Here is a 24275-nt window from a genome sequence, read left to right as displayed (position 1 = left end):
TGACTTCACTTTCACTTTTCACTTTCATGCATTGGAGAAGGAAATGGCAACCCACTCCAGTGTTCTTGCCTGGAGAATCCCAGGGACGGAGGAGCCTGGTGGGCTGCCATCTATGGGGTCGCACAGAGTCGGACACGACTGAAGTGACTTAGCAGCAGCAGCAGGAGCAGTCTTTCACAAATTTTAAAATAATAACATTTCTAAAAATAAAGTATTGGAAATAAGGAGAATGTTGTAAATGTAGGCGTTTTTGAAGGAGATTAAAAGACAGATCTTTGTTTTATTGACATATAGAGTTGCATTTCTGTGCTCAGCAGATTGATTCTGTGTGTGTGTGTGTGTGTGTGTGTGTGTGTGTGTATTCCTTTTCATATTCGTTTCCATTATGGTTTATCACTGGATACTGAATGGCGTTCCCTGCTGCACAGCAGAACCTTGGTGCTCATCCATCCTGCGTATAATAGTTTGTCTCTGCTCGTCCCAGCCTCCCACCCCCACTGTGGCAACTGCGTGTCTGTTCTCTGTTTCTGTGAGTCTGTCTGTTCCACAGATAAGTTAATTTGTGCCGTATTTTACATCCCACATATAAGGGATATGATCGGTATTAACGTTGTCTTTCTCCTTCTGCCTGACTTCCCTTGGTGTGATAGTCTCTAGGTCCGTCTCTGTACCTGTAAATGGCACATCATTCTTTCTCGTGGCTGAGGAATATTCCACTGTATGTACGTACCATGTCTTTGAAGAATGAAATCTTGAACCTTCTAAAACAACTTCGTCCAGTGATGTAATAAATATAGCTAAGTTATTTCCTTTTGTGTTGTTTTCACAATTACTACTCAGGCAGCCGTTTCCTTGAATGTCCCCTTTTTTCCCCCAAATGGCTTTGACATTGACCCTGTCATCTGAGTAAATAAATGACATGAAGGGGACACCATTCAGTGCACTGTTACAGATAACAAGACGAATACCTAGCGGTTGGAGTGCCTGAAGCTGTCTCGGTGACTGAGGAAAAGTTATCCTCTGCGAAGAGGCGTTCTAATTTCAGACCGGATTGAGCCGAGACTGCCAGCAACTAATCTAATAACTCAGCGATGTGCTGGAGATTCTAGTCAGTTAAAAGGCAAAAGAAATTAGGTGTATCTACTGGAAAGGAAGGAATAAAATTAACATTGTAAATAGTAGATCCAAAGATCATCCAGAAACTCACTAGAATTAAAAACAGTTACCGGAGTGGCTGGACACAAAGTAAATGTCCGTGGGTGAACTGTGTGTGCACGTGTGCGCTTTCCCTGTAATAGAAAAATACCCCATTCCTAATGCCAGTGCAAAGGATGACATACCTAGGAATAAGCAAGACATGCTCACATGCAGTCCGTATGGAGAAAGTCCTAAACCGTTGCTGAAGAACGTAGAGATCCTGGAAAAGTTGCTTCTTTTGGGGGGTGGGGGGGTGCGGATAGGAATTGTTGCTGTTGTAAAAATGCCAATTTAGGAATTGAACACAACCAGTCAAATCCCTGTTTATTTTTCTTGGAAGTTGACAGAGCCATGCTGAGGTTTGTGTGATGAGTAAATGTGTAATGATAAGTAATACAATTCTGAGAAAATGCATTGTTTGGGAGAGTTGTCATGAGCAGCACTGAGTTCCCACCAGCAGCCCGAGGGTCCCAGCTTCCCTGCACCCGCACCGACTCCTGTGGTTGCCTTTTTGTTTCTTTCTTAGCCACCCTGGTTCTAATGTGCCAGTCCTGATGGCCTGAAGATCTTTGCATGTGTTTATTAGTTGCTGTTGTTCTGTGTCTGGTGAAGCTCTTTCTTTTGACTTCTTGACTTTCACTTCTTCCTGTTTATAATCAAACCTATGTGAGGATTCATCTTAGTTTTTATAGTGATCCTATGAGGGCTAACAGTGGAAACAGTGTCAGACGTATATTTTGCGGGGGGGGGGGGGGGGGGGGGGCGGCGGTGCTCCAGAATCACTACAGATGGTGACTGCAGCCATGAAACTAAAAGACGCTTACTCTTTGGAAGGAAAGTTATGACCAACCTAGATAGCATATTCAAAAGCAGAGACATTACTTTGCCGACTAAGGTCCATCTAGTCAAGGCTATGGTTTTTCCTGTGGTCATGTATGGATGTGAGAGTTGGACTGTGAAGAAGGCTGAGCGCCGAAGAATTGATGCTTTTGAACTGTGGTGTTGGAGAAGACTCTTGAGAGTCCCTTGGACTGCAAGGAGATCCAACCAGTCCATTCTGAAGGAGATCAGCCCTGGGTGTTCTTTGGAAGGAATGATGCTGAAGCTGAAGCTCCAGTACTTTGGCCACCTCATGTGAAGAGTTGACTCATTGGAAAAGACTGATGCTGGGAGGGATTGGGGGCAGGAGGAGAAGGGGACGACAGAGGATGAGATGGCTGGATGGCATCACGGACTCAATGGACCTGAGTCTGAGTGAACTCCGGGAGTTGGTGATGGACAGGGAGGCCTGGCTTGCTGCGATTCATGGGGTCGCAAAGGGTCGGACACGACTGAGTGAACTGAACTGAACTGATGAGGGCTAATGACCGTTTTTGCCACGCAGATGTCAGAGAATTGGAAATACCCAGTGATTTTTAAAGCGTTTTCCAGAGCATGTTGGGAGTGTGAAATTGGAATGGCGGCACCTCAGGAGTGGGTTCCTCTCGGCTGTCGTCAGCAGCTCCTGTGCGGGTTTATCCGCCTGTCACGTTTCCTCCCCCGTGTCCTACACGTGACTCCAGCTGAAGGTTTCTCAGCCGGTTTTCCATAAAATGTTTTTTATCATCCAGCTTTCCTTAATCTCCCCTCCGGATCAAATGATTTCCAAGCCAGGAGTGACCACCATGGCTGTGTGTTGGCCCAGAGACCTCCCGCTGCTGCTGAGAGGGGTGCCTTACCTCGCGCATCTCAATACCGCCAGGCACGGGGGGGCCCCTCCTCGCCCCGCCCCCTGGCCCCCTCCTCGCCCCGCCCCCGGCCCCCTCCTCGCCCCGCCCCCGGCCCCCTCCTCGCCCCGCCCCCGGCCCCCTCCTCGCCCCGCCCCCTGGCCCCCTCCTCGCCCCGCCCCCTGGCCCCCTCCTCGCCCCGCCCCCTGGCCCCCTCCTCGCCCCGCCCCCTGGCCCCCTCCTCGCCCCGCCCCCTGGCCCCCTCCTCGCCCCGCCCCCTGGCCCCCTCCTCGCCCCGCCCCCGGCCCCCTCCTCGCCCCGCCCCCTGGCCCCCTCCTCGCCCCGCCCCCGGCCCCCTCCTCGCCCCGCCCCCTGGCCCCCTCCTCGCCCCGCCCCCGGCCCCCTCCTCGCCCCGCCCCCGGCCCCCTCCTCGCCCCGCCCCCTGGCCCCCTCCTCGCCCCGCCCCCGGCCCCCTCCTCGCCCCGCCCCCTGGCCCCCTCCTCGCCCCGCCCTGACCGGGCAGGTTTGGTGCCCTGGCAGGTTTGGTGCCCTGGCCTCTGCTGGGCCCGAGTGGGGAGGGCCTGAGACGAGGCCGTTTGTGCTCCTGACGCTCGTCCTCGCCGCACCCCTGACCCGGGGGGCGCCTACATATGTTTTCTTTCGGGAACAGGGTGACTTAGGGCGTGGACGGGCGTGCTCTCTCTGCTGAGGGCTGTCCGATGACTGAAGGTGGTCATGAGAGCCCGTGTCCCCTGCAGGGGCAGGCACAGCTCCGGTGCCCCAAGGTGAGGGGAACCTCCTGGGCGTGTGCTGGGCTCGCTGGCTGCAGCCTCCGGGTCCAGACCCCGTGTGTGCCGGAGCGCCTGGCAGCCGTGGGATGCAGATGCCAGCTCAGTAGGCCAGAGGGGGCCTGGGATTCTGCATTTCTGATCAGGCATAGGTCAGGCTCTGAATCGTGAGGGCAGGTGTCACAGTGTGGTTCGTGGTGTTGCCAGCACCCCGACGGCCTTCAGGTGAGTGGCAGCGGTGGTGGGCAGCTCACGGCCAGGATCAGCCGAGGTCCCGGAGCCCACCCTCCCGCATGCAGCTGCTCAGAGAACCTCAGCAATGCACAGCAAAGCCCTGTCCTGCCAGAGCTGGCCTTCTGTGGGAAACAGACAGGTGGGGTGGCTTCTCCAAAACATCAGAGGGTGTGCATTGCCGGTGGGAAGGAAAAGGGGCAGAGGGGAGGGAGGGTACACCTGGCTGTCAGGTGGCACCTGAGTGGAGGAGGGGGCCGCTCGGGCCAGCACTTCCCAGGGAGGGCTGCCGGGAACCAGGGCTCTGCGGGAGGTTAGAAGCTGGGACTCCAGCTCCACCTGGGGCTGCAGTGACCCCCGCCTACCTGGACACTTGGGGTTACTGGTGCACCCGCTGGAGGGAGACCAGGGTGTCCAGGTCTGGAAAGGCTCAGAGGGTACTCATGTTGAAAATAATATTTCTGAGACCTGGAAACATGGTTGTCCTGTGTTTAATTGAAAACGAAGTGAGTTTGATTTTGGTTTTACATCCGAACTTTGAGTATAAAAAAATAAATGGGGTCAGGGGCATGGTAATGATTTTCACCAAAATGTAATAAGCACTTATCTCTAATTAAAGGGGACTTATTTTTAATTTTCCTACTTATGTCAACATGTACACGACTTTTATATAAAGTAAAAACTTTTCCCTGTTTCTCTGTGTAGTTTTGCTGTGTGACCCTTATTCCATCAAGATCATTCATTTGCACTGCATCTTATAGTTAATAATATACAGTTTGTACTTTACTACGTCCACGAAATGCCTCTTCAGTGTGTCTTTTTAGTTAATTGTGTGTCCAGTCAATGAGAACGCAAGGCCCTTTGAAGCCCAGCATTCATTCTGGTTTTCGCTCTGCTCCGTCTTGTAGCAGATGCTTCCTGACTCTTACTGAGTAGGTTGTTCTGGTTTTTTCGAGCAGTGGCTGGACCTCCTCCGACGCAGGTTCCCTGCGCTGAGTCTGCAGAGACGTATCATTAGCGTGACTGGAAGGCCAGGAGCATCTGTCTTTCGGGCTCTGTCTTCTGTCCCCTTCCCAGATGCAGCCCCTCTTGGGCCATCAGAAAGTTCCCAGTTTGAGCCATAGAAGCTGCCATCAGAGAACTCGCTTTTGGCCTTACTGCTGCCAGTATTTCAGTTAGATAAGTGGCCTTGTGCGCAAACAGCTCCCTCTTGTCTCTGCGTAGCTGTAGGAAGGCCAGTCCCTTGGGGTTGATGGTGTGTTGTATGCGGTTGGGGGAGGGGAGGCCCCATCCACGTGTGGGGCTGCCTCTGGGCTGTGTGGCCCAGGAGGTGTGGGAGACGCCCCTCCAACAAAGCCTGCTGTGGGTGCCTCCGACCCGAGTTGTTGTTAGAAGTATGGATGAGTGGTCCATAAGAATTAGTTAGAATTGGAGAAGGAAATGGCAACCCACTCCAGTATTCTTGCCTGGAGAATCCCAGGGACAGAGGAACCTGGTGGGCTGCCGTCTGTGGGGTCACACAGACTGGGACACGCTGACGCGACTCAGCAGCAGCAGCAGCATAGCAGTGATTTGTAACAGCAGTATTCCTAAAAGACGTGTTGTTTCTGATCTCTTAAACTGCATTAAATTCAGGTAAATACGAGGTCAGGAAATGGACACTAGGAGCCTGATGATAAATTCCTGTAGCATCATTTAGGTCTGTGCCTTCAGGAATATCTTTAGCAGACCACCTTGGAGGTTAGCAGGGTTGAGAACGTTAGTTTTGTTCTGCTCGTTGGCACAACTCCATCTCTGATCTTCTCTAGGGCCCGAGAAAGGGGCTTCCTGAGATGCGTTCCTAGAGGGACTCCAGGCCCCTTGACTCAGAATTACACTCTTGGTTCCTGGACACTCTGCAGATGCTGGTTGGGCAAGTGGATTGCCTGAATTCTGAGAATGTTGTCCCAGTGGAATCTGGGAAGGGAGACAAGCCCACAAAGGAGAACATGTCGAAGAAGTAACTTCAGAATTTGTCATTTAAGTACAGCGTCCTCAGAACAGAGAACAGGAGAGCTGAGTAAATGCATTCTAATCTTTCTAAACTAAGTTGGGAAATCTTGGTGTCAGTGTGAATCTTCCTGTGTGTGTTTCATTTGCACAAGGTTCTGGTGGGTGCACCTGGACAGGCGTGCAGGGACCCAGGCGCTCGTGTGCTTGTCTCTCAGGCCTGGCGTAGCACCGGTGCATAGTAGGCTTTCAGATATTTGTTGGATGTGTGAGTAGGCACTTTAACAGGAAAAACGTCTAAAAGCTTGGAAACGATACATTAATTTTGATGATCTTGTAAAACAAAAGGGTTTTCATGTTCTAAGAACAGGAAGGTCAGGGTTCTCCTGAGCAGGAAGATAAGCTAACCCTGTGTTTCCTGGCAACCATCCACGGGCCAGGCGGCTTGCCAGGGGAAGACAGACAGGCTACCTGGGGCCGAGGTGGAGCAGAGGGCTCAGGAAGTGGAGTAACTGGAGCTCTTGCCTTTATCCACGGGAGCGCAGGGGGGCGGGGCTCAGGGTGAAGTGAGCGCGTCAGGAGTTGCCACACTGTTCCCTTGTGTGGAGTCATCCTTGTAACTGGGAGTCCAAGGGCAGCAGGTCTCCAGGCATTCTTCTCTGCAACTGAGACACCCACCCTCAACCTCTCCCTGCGCTCAGCGGGGTCCTGACGCCCATTTTCTCACACTGGCGTGTTTACAGCTCTGAGCCGGTTGGTTGGTTGGTTCATTCGTGTGATTGTCCTGCCTGGAGGCGGCACATGCACACACACACACACACACACACATACACACACCTGGAGACGACACATACATACACATTCACGTGATTGTCCTGCTTGGACACACACACACACCCACACACACGCCTCTCCCCGGACGAAAACACACACACTCACGATTGTCCTGCCTGGAGACGGCGCACACACACCCCTCTCCCTGGATGGAGACACACACACACACACACCTCTCCTGGGACAGAAACAGACACACACAGTCACATGATTGTCCTGCCTGGAGGCGGCACACACACATACACACACCCCTCCCGACACACACACATACCTACACGCACACACACCTACACACCACACACACACCTACACACACACCACACACACACCCCCCTCTCCCCAGACGGAAACACACACACTCACATGATTGTCCTGCCTGGAGACGGCGCACACACACACCTCTCCCTGGACGGAGACACACACGCACGCATGCACGCACACACACACCTCTCCCGGGACAGAAACAGACGCACACAGTCATGTGATTGTCCTGCCTGGAGGTGGCACACACATACACACACCCCTCCCGACACACAGACACATACCTACACGCACGCACACACACACACACACACACACACCCCGCTCCCTGGACGGACACACCTACACACACACACCCCGCTCCCTGGACGGACACACCTACACACACACATCCCTCCCCGGACGGACACACACACACACACATCCCTCCCCGGATGGACACACACACACACACACACATCCCTCCCCGGATGGACACACACACACACACACACCCCTCCCCAGACGGATACACACACACACCTACACACACACACACACACACACCCCCGGAAGCAGCGGGTTTCCCACTGTCAAAGGGAGTATCTTCTCTGAAACACAGTCGGAGTGATCAGAGTCATTTTATTTTTCAGCCTGTCCTTGCAGAATTTCCGTAAGCTAAGAATCTTCACAAAATTCTCAAGCCCACCATAAACAGGCTGTTACTCAGAAAGTCGATCAGCATCTTTCACTTACATGATGTTTTTGTAGAATGGGAATGGGCCCCATGGGGTTTTGTCTTTGTGGATTAAAATGTGCCTATGACTCCTCTTTATAAAGTTGTAAGGAAGAGGCTGTGGTGGCCCCCCACACCAGGAGATCACAGCTAAGCGTGGGAGCAGGCCTGGACGTGAAGCAGCTGGCAGAGACCCTCAGAGGAAGCGCGCTGCCCACCCGCCATCCGGGGAGCGAGCGCTCCGGGCAGAGGGAACCAGGACTGGGGGCCCCGAGGTGGGGTGTGCGCGGGGTCAGCGTGGGCGGGGGTGGCGGGTAGGGGGAGATCGCACACGGTCCTGTCCGCTGTGCTGAAGGTGTGCCGTGAGAAGCAAGACCACCTGCCTCGAGGTTTTAGGAGGACGCTCTGGCGCTGAGTGGGGACACGGTCAGGGTGGGGGCGGTGGGGTGGGCTAGAGTGGGGCAGGCGGTCCCTGGGAGGACCGCAGGGACCCAGCACGTTCTATCGGCTGTTTGGCAAGGTGGACGTCGGCTCTCAGCTCCGTGAAGGGGGGGGTGGTTGTGCCAGCTCACAGGGGTCCTGAGGCCTGGAGGCTTGGTGCCCACCAGGTTTGTGCCCAACATGTGAGGGTTCAGTTCACACTCACCCCGTTTTTATTTCAACTGCTGTTTCTGCCTTTCTCCCCGGAGGCACCGCTGTAGTGAATTTCATATGTGTTTAACCTGCGGTTTTATAGTTTTACTATCCGTGTTTATATCCATAATGAGTGTATAGAGCTCATGTGTTTTTTAGAGAGCTTATTTAAACGGTGCCATCTTTAGGTGTATCGTCTAAGACACTGGCTTGCTCAGCAGTGTTTTTGCCTTCTGTGCGCGTTGGCGCCTGCGCATCCAGCTGGTCCACTGCAGCCCTTGCAGCCATTGCCCTGGTGTGCAGCCCTCGCCGGGGTGCTTTTTGTTCTCACTGCGACTGGCAGTGCCTGTCTGGTCCGTGCGTGCAGTGCCCAGCAGCCGGAGTGTGTGCTTGGGTGTGGACTTGCTGGGTCACTCATATGCTTCCCTTCTGGATATCGTTTATCCCAGCGTTACTGGAGCGTTGCTTCTCAAATGTGTCCAGTATTGCTTCTCATGGGACGTCTTACTGAGCCGGGAAACCGTGGTCCTTACTTCAGATAATGACAGATCGCCATGTGTGTGTCCAAGTGGACGGGTTAGTGGGACCCACTGAGTGCGTGCTGCAGATGGGAGCAGAGGCACACGCCCAGGGTTTGCTTTAATCAGGAATCTGGAGGCTCCCAGACATGGGAACGACAGCTGTGAAGGAGGGCGTCTGTCCTGACAGACCCCCAGGAGCAGGAGGCTCTGCCTGGGGCCTGGGGAGTACCGAGGTCCGTCCGGAGGGAGAGCGAGCAGAAGCCTGCTGGAGCCTCTCTGGGGTGCTGCAGGGAGGAGGGGGCGAGGCAGGGCAGCAGCCTGGGCCGGAGGGTGTGCTGGGCGCCCGCTGTGGGCCGTCTTGTTTGGGACCAGTCCAGACCGGAGGGCTCCTGCCGCCTGGAGGGCAGGAGCGGAGGGGGAGCTGGTTCCAGGTGCTGGGTTCGCCCAGGAGGGGCAGTCTCTCCAGGATCAGCACGGCTCCGGAGATGTCAGAGCACCGCCATGCAGAAGGTGGAAGACGTGGGCGACACGAGGGTCACGCGGCGAGAACCGTTCCCTGGGCTGGTGTGCCGAGATGGCGCACCCAGGCACCCCTCCCCGCTCAGGCCGGCAGCAGGGCCTTCACAGGTGCCCCGTCAGGCTCCTCCCCGGAGGCCCTGAGTGCAGGGGTGCGATCAGCCTCGGCATCAGGACGTGCGTGGACCCCGGGTAATGGACAGCAGCCCAGCCCAAGGAGCAGCGATGTGGGAGCCAGGACTCTGATCCCTGCTCGGTTCTCAGTGCCAGATGCAGGGCCCTGGAGGGGGCCACCAAAGCCGGAGGAGTCGCCCAGAGACTGGAGCCCTGGGGTCACAGCCAGGGACGCCGTGTAGGTACCCGCGCAGCAAGAGAACCGACGTCCACCAATCAGTTCCATTGGTAATTTCACAATACTAGAACGGTGACAGTTGAGTAAAATTTTTACAATACAGGTGACTGTTCAAAAGAATGGGATTCCTTTGTGGGGGATAACATTTCACTTAATAGAGGTGTGTTCTCACCATTGAGTCAAATGCACATACTCATCTCTGAGAGCCACACTCAGCTCACAAGCCACACGCAATCAGGAGACGGGGCGGGTCTGGCCTGCAGGCCTTAATGTGCTGACCTGCCCCCACGCCCCCCCCCAGCATGGACACACAGGCCGGATGTCTGCATAGTCGTGCTCCCGGGCCGGGGTTCTGCACTCAGGCCGGGCAGCGGTGCCTCCCGCAGTGGCTGTCAGACACAGGAGGAACTGTGACCTCACTCCTTGGTCCTGTGACATGCAGGCTGCCCTCCAGAGTGCATCTCACAAGAATGTGGGGGACCTCGGATGAAGGTGGACGTGGAGCACCCAGTTTGCCGGCAGATGGGAACGGTTTTCTGAAGTCTGTCTGCTCTTCACTGTGTGATGAGGCGCGTGTTAGCAGAGTACCCCGGGCTGTTTGCTTCTTGACCAGCTATGGAAGAGCCTTGCCTTTAAGCATGGGTGAACTAACCACCCAGAAAGCCACCGCCCCAGATGGGCCATTTCTGAGTTGACCCTGGCAGATTTTCGAAGATTGTTTGATAAAAAATGACACTCTGTCGTTAAATTTCTCCTGCTTCTGAACTACATTTTATAATCAAGCTGCAGTCAAGGAGGAAACCCAGGTGACTCCCATGAAGCCTCCCTGCCGCACTCACAACTGACCTGACGCCCTCGGCCTCACCCTGGCCCTCACTCACCACACTCCACGTCCCTCTGATGTCGAGTTTCTTAAAACTGCGACGCTCAGGGCCCTTGCGTCCTGTCCACTCGGAACACTCACCCTGCCACTTAGCGAGTGGCCGGCCCATCCCTGTGGTCAAGTCAGCGTACGTGGCTCCTCAGCAGCCTTCCCTGTCAACCCTGCTGACACAGCCTCTTTCCCCTTCTCTCCACGGGGTATTTCTTTCCCTTAGAGCCAGAGTGCAGGGCTTTTCCACTTCTCTTTCTGTGGGAAGCATTTTAGGATAGTCCTCAGCTCACAGGAAGCTTCACGCGGGCAGGGGCCCAGCCGTCCCATCTCTGCCCTGTCCTCGGTCACCCCCACGGTGTGGGCACCCGGTGTCTTGGGATGAACGGAATGGGCTGACGGGCCTGCTGCAAGGTAGAAATGGTCTGGTGGCGGAGGGCAGGGTGTTCACTGTCCGGCTCCTGAAGTAAAAAGTCACGGCATCACGGGCTGTTCTCTGGCTCCCGGGGCCACCTGAGGTGTGGGTGAGCCCCCTTGGGGACACGGGGAGGGTGAGTTGGGGTCTCCTTCTGAAAGTGTGTCACACAGCCTGACGATCACGTGGGGCTGGAAGGCTGTTTGTCACAAGGACACCCTGTCTTCGGGGTGCCCAGCGCAGCCCCCTGAGTTTGCTCCAGCTCCGACCCTGAAGTCCGGGACGCGAAAGCGGCTGGAAGAGGAGCTGAGTTTTGCGGCGGGGGCCATGCTTCCCAGCAGGGTGGTCGAGGGAGGCCTCACTGGGAAGGTGACCCTTGGGTATTCAAGACTTTCTGTTTGCAGAAGTCCCCTGGAAGCTTCAGGGTGTAACTTCTGAAGCTCTTACCTGTGAACCTGCATACAGTCGTGAGGGGTCTGTCTTCTGCTCCGCGGATCCTGAAGCCGAGCACTGGCTTACGCTCGGTGCAGCAGAGCGGAGCTGCCGGTCCGTCCGTTCCGAGCGCAGGCTCGCTGCCAGCCTGTGTGCCGGTGCCTCACTCAGGCCCGGGGACGGGCAGGGGCAGTCGGGGGCGGACCCGCGACTCCCCTGGGTGTCCAGCTCTGCGCCGCCCGCCAGGCTCCGCCCCGCCCGCCAGGCTCCGCCCCGCCCGCCAGGCTCCGCCCCACCCGCCAGGCTCCGCCCCGCCCGCCAGGCTCCGCCCCGCCCGCCAGGCTCCGCCCCGCCCGCCAGGCTCCGCCCACCTCTGCCTCCGCGGTCTGCATCCAGCCGGGGTCTCTCCAGGCGCAGCAGGCCGTTGGTCCTGTGACCCGTGCACCCGACCGGGGGCTCCTTGGTGCCTGTGACCGTCAGCATGCTTCGCTGACCGGAGCAGCCGTGTCCTCTGCTATATAAAGCGTCATCCTGTTGCCCAAGGGCATTCTCTTTCACCAAAGCTGATAAATCTTGGTAGTTTTAAAACCTCGTTTCTTCTTAGAGCTGTGCCCTCTTCTTGCTTGGGCCGAAGCAGTTACACATTTTTTGTTGTTTTGGGTTTTTAATTGGCGTATCATCACTTTACAGAGCTGCATCGGTCTCCGCGTCCGCCAGCGTGAATGGGTCACGATTGTGTGTGTGTCTCCTCCCGCTCGCGCCTCCGCCCCGCCCCGCCCGGTCGTCGCTCCCTGGGTTTTCCAGCGGCTCCCCGCCAGCTAGCCGTTTTACCCACACTGGGGCACAGATGTCACCGCGGCTGTCAGTGGCCCCCTCCCCACCTACCCCCCGTCCCCTTCCCCTGCATTTCTTCGCTGTAAATAGGTTCATCAGTCCTGTTTCTCTAGATGCCGTATAGATGCGTTAATATACAGTGTTTATCTTTCTCTTTCTGACTTATTTCATTCTGTATAACAGGCTCTAGGTTCATCCACCTCATGACAGCCGACTCAGAGGTGTTCCTTTCATGGCTGAGCATTGTTCCACTGTATATACGTTCCACGCCTTCTTTACCCGTTCGTCTGGCGGTGGACATCTAGGTTGCTTCCCTGTCCTAGCTGCTGTGAGTGGTGCTGCGGTGACTGCTGGCCTGCGTCTGTCTGTCTGGATTGTGGTGTTCTTGCCTATGCACCCGGTAGCAGGACTGCTGGGTCATGCGACAGGTTTATTCCAAGTTTGTTAAGGAATCCCCAGACTGTTCTCCACAGTGGCAGTACCAAGCTCGCATCCCTACCAACAGTGCTGGAGGATTCCCTTTTCTGCACACCTCGTCCAGCATTTACTGTTCGTAGTTTTTTTTAACCTTTATTTATTTGGCTGCTCTGGGTCAGAGTTGTGGCAGGAGGGACGGCCGTGGCCTCACGTGGGCCCTTCCCTCGTGGTGCAGGGACTCTCCAGTCACGGGGATGGGCTCAGCCGGCGGCACTCGGGCTGTGCTGCTCCGAGGCGTGTGGGAGGGAGCTTAGGCCCCACCAGGGATGGAACCTGCATTGCCAGGCAGGTTCTTAACCACTGGACCGCCAGGGGAATCTCTCTTGTTCTTCGATGACGGCCATTCAGGTTGGTGTGACGTCACACCTCACTGTAGTCTTGATTGTAACGAGCAACGTTGAGCATCTTTTCGTGGGTTTATTGGCTGTCACAATTATACCGTAAGGGTACTGAGTTCTTCTGATTTTTATGCGTGTTATTTATCCTTAAACCCACCTAAAAATGTTGCAAGACTACTTCATTTGCCAACTTGACCATTAGTCATGAGGAGAGGTTTTGTGGTCATTTGCCTTTTTCTATACTCCCCCCACATAATCAGGGTGGAGCTTGACACTCCTGATAAATGGCTGTACATTCGTGTGACTTCAGTGGAGGTCGTCGACACTGGGAGTGACTGACTGGGGGCGTGAGGTTCCCTCGTCTTAGCCAGTTACCAAGGTTTGAAGACTCTCTTGTAGTATCTAAGCAGCTTTACACAAAAAAGAAAGTAAGCTAAGAAAAACACCGTCTGAATGATTTATCATAATTCTGAGGAAAAGCAGATGTGGGTCCTTAAGGAAGTGTTCTTTCTTGAAAACCGAGAACAGTTTTTTCCCAGAATTAGTAACAGAGGGATTATTGGCTCTGCCTGCAGGTTCCTGGCAAAGAACGCTCCAGAGCGCTGGTCCTCCCGGGCGCTCAGGAGCCATGTTGTTTTCTCACGATGTGGGGGTGTCACGTTGCTGGCAGAACATCCGGGAGGTTCCGTCCCACCCTAAGTAGCCGGTGCTCTAGGGGTTAAACGTCAGGTCTCCTTTGCTTTTCAACGTGGAAGCAAAGTGTGACATCACCTGGTTCTGCATGGAAGGCGCTTCTTGGGAAGTGGGGCCTGGTGTCAGGTGTGACCTGCAGGACTGTCCTTGAACCGTCAGCAGAGTCCACGTGACGGAGCATCTGTTTTGTGCGTGTACTTTGTTGACCAGGGTTAGAAGCCGGCGCTGCAGCCCTCGGCGAGGGCTGGCGGAACAGAATCGAGTCAGGTGTGGCCCCTTGGGAGCCCATCGAAAGCAGTGAGGTCTCAGTTTACAGTCTCCTTTGTCTCTTTAGAGCCTGTGGCGTGCGGGCAGGGCATCGTAGCTGGAGGTCTCACCTCACGCAGCGTCTTAAGAAGTCTGTGGAGTAAACAGAAGTTTGGTAACAGTCACTCTCCACAGCCGTCTGTAAAGTCTGAGCTTGTGAAGCTGCCCTTGAGTGCTGAATGGGGCCCAGGCTGTGTCCCTGAAGGGTGTGTGACTCACCTCCGAGCCCAGGCCCGGCACCATGAGGCTGGGGCATGGAACGCAGTGCCGGCGGGAGCTGGGCCTCCCTTTCAGGGCCTGTCGGTACCGCCAGCCCGGGGCGTCGGGCTGTGCCCTCCTCCAGTCTAACCTCCCGTGGCTGTGGAGGGGGAGCCCTCGCTCGCCTGCACGAGAAGCCCCTCTTCCAGTTCCGCACCTGCTGCTGATGGGCTGAGCTGCTGCCTCCGTCCCTGTGTGTGACAGCCTCCCGGCCCGCTGCCCCGGGCTTGTCCTCTTCCTTACTATGTCTAGTGACCGCTGGGGTCTGTCCTGTCAGACGCAGATTCTTCTTGTTCTCCAGGGGACCCTGAGCCAGGTTCCTCCTAGAGGAGGTGACGTGGTTACTATTGTTACTTCTACCGTTTGACCTTCGCGGCAAAGCCTGAAATTGTGAGCTCCAGATTTCACGAGGGATCCCCTCCGCTTCTGGGGTTGATCCCTTTCTGAGGCTAGAACGTCTCCCTGCGAGGACGGGACACTGTCATGCCTGCTGAGGGAGCTGGCCTCGTGCTGGAGGCTGCCCCACATCCAGTGAGCTTTTGAAGACTTGCTTTTGCCTTATCATAACGGCACCCGTGCGCTTTTAAGAAAAGCGCATTTCACATTTCACACGGGTGAAACGTATGCTTCGATTTAAACTGTCACTCTGCAGATTTCATTCACTTGTTACAGTCATTGAGGCTGTTGCTTTGGTTGAACTTTTCCTCTAAACAGGCTTTTCTTTTTATCTTTGACGTACCAAAATGGATAGTTTTAAAAGGAACTTTCCAGACGCATTTTGTAACTAAATTGCTTTCAAATAAAGAATGGGACGATATTAATTTATTAACCTCAATGTTGATTGCTCATGTGTGAGATTTCCAGTGAGAAAGGACTTGGAATGACTATTGACGTTCAGGTTGTGGCTATTAATTCATTAACCTCAATAATGGTTCCTCACGTGTCAGATTTCCCGTGAGAAGGGACTTGGAATGACTAGTGACGTTCAGGTTGCAGCTTTCTGTAGACCAGTTTTGGCACAAGGCGAATCTGATTGTTGGCATCCGGTATCTATTGCCTCAGGTACTCCTTGCTGCAGCATGAGAAGTAGGAAGGGTTGTTCATCCTGGCTTAGCAGCCAAGGAACCCGAGACCGCTGAGCTCATCCTGTCGACAGCCGTAGATCTGTGTGCGGCCCTGGGGGTTCGGGCTGAGCAAACCAGACAGAGGAGCCTGTCCTCAGGGGGCCGCTCGTTCCAGTGGGGGAGAAACGGGGCAACCCAGACGGGTGAGCGACTGTCGGGCCCATTCGCTAGGCAGCAGTAAATGCTTGAGAAAGAGCAGGGGAGGGTGGGAAGGGCAGGTGCCGGGTGGCCTCAGGCGGTGGTTAAGGCGGCCGGGGACGGCCTGGCTGAGCTGACACCTGAGTAGAGGCTCGGAGGAGACAGGAGCAGGCCCTGTGCATGTCTGGGGCAGGAGGGTCTTGGGCGTCCCAGAGGTGCTCAGGCCACGGTGTGGAGCAGGAGGAAGAGGGGTCAGGCCTTCTGGGCTTTTCCTGTAATAAGAAAGGGCCCCATGGGGTTGGGCAGAGGGCACCGTGACCTCATTTTGAGAAGAGACTGATGGGGACACGTGTAGACGTGAGGGCCAATCGGAAGGTTTGCCGTGATCCAGGTGAGAGATGCTGGCAGCTGGACCAAAGCCATCGCCGAGGGGGTGGCAGGAAGCGGTGGGGGTGTGGGCCTGTTTTGAAGGCGGCACCAGGGCACCTGCTGACAGCGGGGCGGGTGGTGTTTACTCCTCCCGATAGAGGCCGGCGGCCGGAGTTCCAGTGCTGTCCAGCACACCCCCTCTGGACCCCTTGCGAATGTGGGCCTACCGGGGCGGGTGCCAGCCTGCAGGGGAGGCGTGGGCTCCGGGGGCAGGCCGGTGTCTTGAGGAACTGAAGCCACTTTTCACAGGCACCGAGGTGGCAGAGCCCGAGTCCTGCCAAGGCTGCTGCTGACCTGTGCCTCTGCGCATGGCCTCTGCACCCATGTCAGAGGCCACAGCGTGTCCTGTCCTCGTCTGTATGAGCGGGAAGGAGATGCATGAACGGGAGTGCGCGGTGCGAAGCAGGTTGATTCTAGCGTGCGCACACAAGCAGCGCTGTCCCACAGAACTGTGACCCGCGCCACCGTGCTCTCCAGATCAGCCACAGTAAGGAAGGGAGAGGACACGCGAAAGCGGCTTCACAGTAACACTTTCAGGGCTGGAACCGTCCAGGATGTTATAATCTCAGGAGGTTCGTGAGATTATACTTCCAGCTGTATAATGTCAACCTGTGATCAGTATTAAAAGACAAAATACATGTGTCTTTTGTAGTGAGTCTCTGAAGCCCAGTCACTGAACTAACACACCTCAGTTCAGACTGGCCACGGCCCTCTGCTCAGCGGCCACGGGTGGCTGGGGGCGCCTGCGTCAGGCAGGGCGGCCACAGGCTGTCCCGCGACTGTGCTGCCAGGACGGTGTGTGAGGCTTCCACTGTTTAGAGATTAAAGGAGACTCTGAACTTGCTCGGTGTCCTCTAATTTAGCCAGGCATGCAGTATATCCCATGCTTCTAGCTGAATTGTGGCTTTAAAAAAAAAAAAATTCTGGAGAGCACCAGAAATGCTGGGTGATGGAAGGTCAATTCAGATGGTTCTGGCCTCGGCGCCTGCTGTCAGCTGCGTGAAAACGGGCAACAGGCAGAGACAGCTTCTCCCTCGTGCCTCTTTGAGCCCTTATCTCCCCAGACACACCCGTAGGGGAAGAGAATGGAGGTGGAAAAACATGCTTCAGAGTCCCGGAGTCACCCTCGACGGCTGGGTGGTCGAGCTTCCGTTTTCTCATCTGTAAAGTGGGCACAATCCTCCACACCTCATGAAGATGAAATGAGCTCACACGCACGCACACCCATGGGTGTCACTCCGTATATACGCATATCTGTCTTAACTGAAATGGGGAGTCTATGACGCATTTACCCTTCCTGTTTACAGTTTATTCAGGTATTTACTGCTATATTTTTATTTTAAAACTTCTCACTAAATCATTCCATCCACGGTGCTGAGTCCCAGCTTGACTCTAGATAACCCTGAACACAGCATATTAAGCCGTGTTACCTGTTTGTAGTGATTACAGGCCTTTTTCCTCTTGGAATGACATTTAGTATTTATTTAGTCTTAAGTTTATTTAATATTTTCTGCCCTCAGCAAGAAGGCTTCACTCCTCGCCGCACCCCACCGCACACCTGTTTGTCTTTGTAACATTTAGTGAGACGTTTAGTCGAGTAGCTTCTGGCTCACACGTCTGGACGAGTGGATGACACACAGTGGCCGGTGGTCGGCATGTGGCTCCAGGAGTCGATTTCACAACCCCTTACGTCCTGAGGTCTGAAATTTAGCATGCTTTTCACGTTCCAGTTTAGAAGATCCAAGGAATTCTGCACTGCTGTGGAATTCCTTTCTTTTTCTTTTTCAACTTACAGGGGAACCAGCCTTTCCTAGGAAGCAAAAAAAAAAAAAAAAAAAAAAAGCTGATGGTGCTAATTTACTTCTACTTCTTACACCTGGAGTTTTCCTTATAATTCGTCTATTTTCTGAAAACTTGGCCTTGGATATCCCGTTGCCCTGTTAAATTTAATTTGTCATAAACTTGTCCAAACCTTACCCCCTCATAAGCCGTCCCATGCTCTCTGCCTTTGGAACTCATCTCGCTGTGTGTCATCTCCGCACGGAAGAGCCTGGCCGCCCCTCCTGACCGCCCTCCCCACCTGCACTTGCTCCTTCCCATCTCTGGAGTCTGGAGGCGGAGCCCTGCCCTTGTCCCACTCCTTCCCAGAGCCTTGCTTGCTCCCAGTGTCTTCCAGAGTAAATTCCAGAAGTCTTAGCTCCCCGCAGTCTGGTTTAACCTGCTCCCCTCGCTGATGTGACGCTTCCCACTGTCCCGCGGCCCTTCTCCCCCTTCCCTGATGGTGGTGGTGATCTCCGGCCAGAGCGGGCCGGCTTCTGTGACGGTGCTGCAAGCTCGGAGCAGGCGCCATGCGGAGTGCCCTTCTGGCCTGTCCCCATTCCTTGGCGCAGCCCTCTGCCAGGCAGCCCTCCTGAAGTAGGAGCATGGTGAGGGACAGGCTATGCCGTGAGGGCAGAGAGAGGTTCGTTCCCAGAGCTCATGGGAGGACGGGCGTGGTGGGAACGGGGCCTGGCCCCGGAGGCCCGCCAGCTCTGTGTCCGGGGCTGACGGCGCTCTGATGGGCCGCTTCCTGCACGCCCCTCCCCGCCTCGCTTCTTCTCCGACCTCTAAATTAGAAGGTAGCCTCCACTCCAGCCTCAGAGAAGGCTAAGAGGAGCCATCTGCCTCTGCTTGCTGGGCTTATTAACTTAAAGAAATGCATCCTGTTTACATTGCTGGCAGCGTTTCTTTTATTTGGATGCTGGCCAAAGGCAAACAACTCTGCCCAGTGGGTTTAAAAAAAACAACAGCAACACAAAAACAGAGCTTTGCAAGTGCTCACTCGGCTTTCTAGTTGGGCAAGCACGCAAAACCTTGCCATTCTCTTCATGTAGCTCGATTCCGTGGAGAAAGCTCACTTGATCTGCTAGCGTTTTACATCTTTCTGAGCCTTAGTATTTATTGTGGGAAGATTCTAGTAAGGAATGACTAATCTGAAAAGATTTGGTTTGATTAGGGGCTAAACTAACAAAATCTATTTTGAAACAAGATAACAGGATTTGCGATTTTTGGTCTTCTTCCAGTAAAACCGAACCCCGCCCCCCCCCCCCCCCAACCCCAAATGTACATCTCCAGCAGACAGGAGAGCTGTTCTTTGACTAGAAGCTGAAACTGCTGGATTTATAAGTTGTTTTAAAAATGTGTTCTTCGAACAGTTTAAAGTGTCATATAGTATTGAGATGAAGTCATCAGTCTGCTTAGCACTTTACCTGTTTATATTTGGGTCAGTGAATAAAATGCATGGTTGTTGAACAAATCAATACTTCAGGTAACACTGTTACTGAAAGGAGAACTTCTTAGGCAGCCGCTAATGAGACTCAAGTAAATTGTCTTCTGCCTTGTTTTCTGCTTGTGAGTGTACATACGTTTTAGAATTGTCCTAGCCTTTGTGTTTTAGGAAACTGGCCTTTTACTGGAGAAGGTTAGGGCAAGATATTTTATCATTCAGCTATGCCTGCTGTATTAGTATCTTTTAAGACTTAGCAACTCTGTGTCATGACGGGGAGATACATATATATATATAATTATCATTTCTGCAAAATAGTGTATATAACATTTCGAAAGGCCCTAAGCTCTTGCTAAAAATGAAGGAAAACTGGACTCAGATTTTCAGCAGATGTCCCACAGTAGAAAACTTCCCTGGAGCTTGGTTTTGCAGATTCAGAACAGTTAGTAGAGAGTGGTCTTTGACTGGAATAATTCACAATCAGGGCAAAAGAAAGCTGTCGCTTTTGTTTTCCCGCCTGCTGTCTTTCCCTCCAGATGACGTGAACGAGACCCAGAAAGTGGCTACACTGCTGGTAGCGTTCTAAGTCTGTCGCAGTTCTGCCAATTTCCCTGGATTTCTAAAAACAGAAATAAGGGGCCTTTTCTTCGAGTTTGGGTGAAGCTAATCTGGACCAGTTCCAGCTTGCCTGGGTGGCAGCATGCACTGGGAACACAGGCTGCTTTTGGATACACCGGGGTTTTAAAGCCAAACCTATGTTCACCCCAATAATTAGGGCAGGCCTGGTCTGCGCAGCGTTGAAAGCAGTCTTGGTAAATGAGCACTCAGGCCTCTGAGGCCTATCTGGTTCCCTGCCTTCGCCTCCGACATCAGCTCCCGAGGGAGCTCAGTTGAACCCGTGAGTGGGGCCGTGCTCCTCGGGCAGTCGGAGCCCCGAGCAGACACCTCGTGGTCAGAGTGCATGTGCCGCATGGGAGTCGTGTGGGCAGGGCCGTCGAGGGTGGTGGGCAGCCTGGCTGCCTGGCTCGGGGCATGTGGGGGCTGGGGTCCTGACCCAGCCTCTTGCCGGCCTGGGGGAGGCTTTCTCTGGCTCGCCCCGAGGAGCCTGACCCTTTGCCTAGAATCTCACCAGTGAAATCCCTGCTCCCTGCTCAGGTGCTTGCTGAAGCGTCTGTGTCTCTGCAGGCAGTGGGGAGTTTGGGGTGATGTCTCAGAGAGTGCAGGGACGGGGGAGGCAGGGAGGAAGGCCAGTGGGGGCCTGGTCTGAGTCCTGTTCCCCGCCCTCCGGATGAGTGGGCTCTGATGAGCTGTGGGCACTTGTTGAAAGGAACCGGGGCTTCAGAAGCTCCACTCAGGTTAGTGTTTTCCAGCCTCAGCTCTTCCTACCAGTCTCTCTTCCTTTGGCCTCTAGTAACCTTCCCTTCCTACACCGTGTAATTGGAACATATATCTCTAATTGCTAGTTAACTTTTTTTTTCTTTACTTTTTATTTTGAAATACATATTTGCAGGAAATTGCAGAGACTGCACAGAGCGGTATCTCCAAGTTTCCCCCAGTGGTTGCATTTTGTTTAACTGTAGTGCAGCATCAAACCTGGGAGACTGAGGTTGGTCCAGTGTGTGTGAGACTCTGACACGTATCGCTGTGTCCTCAGGACACAGACCTGCCCCAAACCACAGGGAGCTCCCTCCAGCTGCGCAGCCACAGCCGCAGGCCTCTGCCCGTCCCCGCCCCCAGGAGCCGCTCCTGTGCTTTCCATCCCTATGATTTTATCATTGCAAGAACATTATATGAATGGAATCCCATGGTATGCGTTTTTGAGATCCATCTAAGTTGCACACATCAGTGGCCCGTTCTTCTCATCCTGAAGTCCGTGGTACGAGGTGCCGCGGCTGAACACTTGGCTTGTTAAAGCACCGCCACGCCTAGCACCTAGGTTGTTGCCAGTCTGTGGCTGCTGTGAACGTTGCTGCACAGGGTTTTGTGGGGACGTAAGTTTTCATTTCTCTGGAATCAATGTCCAGGAGTGCCATCGTACGGGATGCTGCATTGTATGCCAAGTGTAGGCTCAATTTTTCTTTTTTTTTTTTAAGAAACTGGAAAGCTGTTCTGGCGTGGCTGTCGCGCTCTGCATCCCCACAGCGGTGTGTTAGAGCTGGCGTGTCTCTGCCTCCTCACCGCCGTTCGGCGCTGGCGCTGACTTTTCGCTTTGGGCTGTTTTCGTATGTGTCGTGACGTCTTCTTATCAGAGCTCGGGCCTGCTTCTCCCTGGTGGCCAGTGAGCTTGGACATCCTGTCTTCTGCTTATTGGCTGTCTGCGTGCTTGCTGGTGGAACAGCTCTCCATGTCTTTTGGCTTGTTTTGTTTCTCTGAATTGTTGACTTTTGAGCATTCTTCGTATATTCTACACCTGAGTCGTTTGTCAGACACGTGGTTGGCAAGTATCTCCTACCAGTCCGAAGCCTGTCTTTTTATTCCCTTAAAGTCTTCTGAGGAGCAAAAGCTTTAACTTTCATGAAAGCCAGTGTGTCGGTGTATGCCGCGTGTGTTAGTTGCTCGGCCACGTCCGAGTCTGCATCCCCGCGGACTGCAGCCCGCCAGGCTCTGGCCGTGGGGGTTCATTCTCCAGGCAGCGTACGGAGTGGGCTGAGTGCCCTCCTCCAGGGGACCTTCCCAGCCCAGGGGTTACACCAAGGTCTCCGGCGCTGCAGACGGATTCTTCCTCTGAGCCACCAGGGAAGCCATTTTTCCTTTATGAACCACGCATTTTGTGTCATGTCTAAGGACTGTTCGCCAAGTTGTGGACTCTGAAGATTTTCTACTATGCTATAGCTTTATGCTTTGAGTCAGTTCTGTATAAGGTGTGAGGTTTAGATCAAGGTTTTGTTTTGATTTTGTTTTTTCTTTGCCTATGGATGTCCAATTGCTTCAATATCATTTATTAGAAAAGCTTTTCCTCTACGTAATTGCTTTTGGATCTAAAAAAAAAAAAAAGCAGCTGACCATAGTACCTGTGTCTGAGTTTCTGTTACATCCCATTGACCTCTGTGCCTAGTCCATCACCGGTACCACACAGTCCTGCTGACGGTAGCTATGTAATAACATGTCTGGAAATCAGATTCCTCCCACTTAATTTTCCTGTTTCAGGATTGTTTTAGTCTAGTGCCCTAGATTATATGAGTCTTATAAGAGTTCTATCCACATCCATGAACGCTCTTGCTGGGATTTTATAGAAACTGGTCAGCCTGTATGTGTCAGTGTAGAGAGCGTGCCGTTATCACGTCGATGCTTCCGATCCACGAGCATGGTCTGCCCACCTTTCATCGGGTCTTTGGTTTCTTTCATCCACATTTTACAGCTTGCAGCATACAAGTCCTGTGCACGTTCTGTTAGATTTATACCTAAGTGTTTCGTTTTGGGGCTTGTGATTGTTAATAGTACTGCATTTTGAACGTCAACTTCTGGGGCTTCTCTGACAATCCAGCGGCTAAGACGCCACGCTTCCACCTCAGGGGGAGCAGGCTTGACCCTTAGTCATGGAACTGAGGTCCTGCACACCACGTGGCATGTCTAAAGAGTTTACAATGTTAAATTTCCATTGCACATGTAAATTTCTAGTATATAGAAAGACATTTTACTTTTGTCAGTTTTCGTACCCAGCAACCTTGCTGAATTCACTTGGATTCTAGGAGGTTTTCTTTGATCGATTCCTTGGGATTTTGTACACAGACCATTGTTTCATCTGCAGACAGGCTCAGTTTTATTTTTTCCTCTCCAATCCATGTATCTTATATTTCCTTCCCCCGCCTTGCCTTGGAACCGTGTCGAATAGCAGTGGTGAAAGGGGGCGTTCTGGTCGCATTCCCGTTCTCACCTGAAGCGCCGTCTTCCACCGTGGATCTTTGCTGTTCGCTGCAGAGGTTTTTGTCATTGTCCCTTGTCAAGTTAAAGAATTCTCTCTTTGTGGTTTTCTGTGTTTTTATTACCGGTAATTGCTCAGTCATGCCCACCTCTTTGCAACTCCACGGACTACAGCCCGCCAGGTCCCTCTGTCCATGGCATTCTCCAGGAAATAATACGGGAGTGGATTGCCATTCCCCTCTTCAGGGGATCTTCCCAACCCAGGGATCAAACCCAGGTCTCCTGCATTGCAGGCAGGTTCTTTACCGTCTGAACCACCAGAGAAGCCCTGTGTTTCTTGTTGATGGGTGTTAATTGTTTAAATCCATGTCTGTGTCTCCCGGGCCAGGTTCTGAGTTTCGGGAGCCCAGTCACTGCTTCGTCAGCCTTCTGTTTTCTCGCATTGTGTATCTCAGTGCTCTGCCCCCAGTAAGCATTAAACACGTTTGTGGGTCAGAGGGACTGGGCATGGACCCCGGGGCAGGCGCTCACAGGGGCACTTCTGACGCGGCAGTGCTGGGCACTGGGTCTGGAGGGGAGGCCACAGCTGCACTCTGGGTCACCATTCCCCTTCGCCTTTCACCTCACCTTTGGTTACCTTTCAGCAGATGCTCCAGCAGAGATCTGGTTTGCCCCAGGTTTCTAGAATAACTGCCAACTGAAAGCCACTGAGCTCTACACAGTCAATGGGGGATTGTTTGTTATGTGACATGTGCTCCAATAAAGCTCTTCTTTTTCTCAGAAAAGTAAGTGCCAGCTGGGCAGTGATATCCTGATGTCCTCTGTGCTGGGGGACAGGGGACTGCTCTCTGTGTCCTGGGTCCCCCAGACGGCTCTGAGCCAGCCAAGGCCTTTGCAGATGGCGGGGTGGGGCTCACCCAGTGCTGGTGCGCAGGGAGCATTCAGCAGGTCCCCCAGCAGAGCCCGGAAGCTTCCGTAGACACCGCGCTGATCATGCTCGAGCATGGAGTCAAGGGTGATGGACCACGCCTGCTTCCTGCCCAGGGAGGCGTTGTCCCCGCAGCAGCATTTCCGCAGTTTGGCCACCTGCC

At 53.8% G+C, this 24275-nt stretch overlaps 1 protein-coding gene across 1 annotated transcript in view; it reads left to right on the top strand.

Moving 5' to 3' along the window:
* The window catches only part of GNA12 (G protein subunit alpha 12), a 72966-nt gene that overhangs the window by 15761 nt on the left and 32930 nt on the right, over positions 1-24275 (top strand). The window lies entirely within an intron of this gene.

The sequence above is a fragment of the Budorcas taxicolor genome, chromosome 2 (genome assembly GCF_023091745.1).
Source record: "Budorcas taxicolor isolate Tak-1 chromosome 2, Takin1.1, whole genome shotgun sequence".
NCBI lineage: Eukaryota > Metazoa > Chordata > Mammalia > Artiodactyla > Bovidae > Budorcas > Budorcas taxicolor.
The sequence above is the reverse complement of the archived record's forward strand: the minus strand, read 5'-3'. Positions and strand labels throughout refer to the sequence as shown.